We start from the raw sequence: 1,566 nt of genomic DNA, 5'->3' as shown, positions 1-1,566 counted from the left end.
AACACCCACCCTCACCCCAGTGCGTCTCCATCCCACTGGGTCTGGCCGCTGTCACAGGCAGGGAATGTCAGCCGGCCGGACCCGATGGCCCGGCAGCGGGAGGCTGCTCCCGGGGTTAGCTGGTCAGCAGCCGGGACTGGGGGCCCAGCTGCCGGAATAAGTTGCAGGGGTGTGTCCCCCGGGGTAACAGCTGCCGGAGGAAACGCCTCCCCCTCCCCCACTTCCTCCAGCCCCGCCCGGGGGTCAGCCTCCCCAGCAGCCCCTTCCCTTCAGATCCTGCCAAGTCATGGCTGTCCCCCAGGAAGGCCGTGTCCTTCTGTCCGGAAGTCTGCTGCTCCCCAACATCTGAAAACCTAAACACCCGAGGCCGTTCAGGGAAAACATGCTGTGTTTGTCGTTTCCAAAAGCCCCCAGTTAGTGTGGCTTCTCCCGTCCTCCACACTCCAGCTCCTTGACACTCCGTGTGAGACTTTGCTTTGCATATTTTATCTTCAGCATAAATACAAAGAAGCAGCGGGGAGGGGGGGGGGGGCTCGAGGCTGGGAGGGAGACAGCCTCCCCCCACCCCACCCCACAGAGGAAGGGAGAGGGAGAGAGAGAGAAACATCAATGATGAGAGAGAGTCATGCATCAGCTGCCTCCTGCACGCCCCACACCAGGGATTGAGCCTGCAACCCGGCAGGTGCCCTGACCGGGACTGAACCAAGACCTCTTGGTTCATAGGTCGACGCTCAACCACAGTCACGCCGGGCGGGCAAGGAGGCAGCCTTATGTCCGTAGATCTCGGTACTTAAACTCACATCAAAATTCCTCTCTTGAGCCGTGAACCTTCCTCCCCACCCCCACCCTGGCCCCCCATGACGGCCAGGCGGCCTCCCTCTAAATCTGAGGTCACTCCATGGGAACATGCCCCCATCCCGCCCCCAGATACTAGCCAATGCCCAGTTCCCCATGTAGCCGAGCCGCCTGTCATATGCTTCGGTTTAATTCTCGATTCTTGGCTCCCCCGTTGTGTCGAGAGACAAAGGTAGCTGCGGAGGGTGACGCATACGCTGAACACGTGTTAAATGCTCGGCTCCGGCAGCCAACAGCCCCTTCGGTTGAAGAGTTTAAAAGCCAGCGTTCCATTGTGCTGTCACTGCGTTCGCTGGGTGTGTGTGGGCATTCGCTGGGTGTGTGTGGGTATTCGCTGGGGGGGGGGGGGGGGGGTAAAAGCTGTCTTGTTTTCTTTTTGAAAAGCAGCCAGACGTCTAAAAGCAGTTTCCTGCTCCTCTCGAAGGAAGGGGTGGTGGAAGGGAGCTGTCATGTTCACGATGGTGCTCGGGGCAATGGCCGGCCTGCCTTGCTTTTTTAAAAAAATGTCCTTTATTGATTCCAGAGAGGAAGGGAGAGGGGGAGAGAGAAACATCAATGATGGCAGAGAATCATGGACCGGGTGCCTCCTGCACGCCCCACACTGGGGATTGAGCCCACCACCCGGGCCTGTGCCCTGACCGGGAATCGAACCCTGATCTCCTGGGTCAACCGCTGAGCCACCCCGGCTGGGCCAGACCTGACTTTCCACCC

This window comes from Myotis lucifugus, unplaced genomic scaffold, assembly GCF_000147115.1.
Source record: "Myotis lucifugus unplaced genomic scaffold, Myoluc2.0 scaffold_1297, whole genome shotgun sequence".
In the NCBI taxonomy this organism is placed as follows: domain Eukaryota; kingdom Metazoa; phylum Chordata; class Mammalia; order Chiroptera; family Vespertilionidae; genus Myotis; species Myotis lucifugus.
This window is presented reverse-complemented; position numbering follows the sequence as displayed.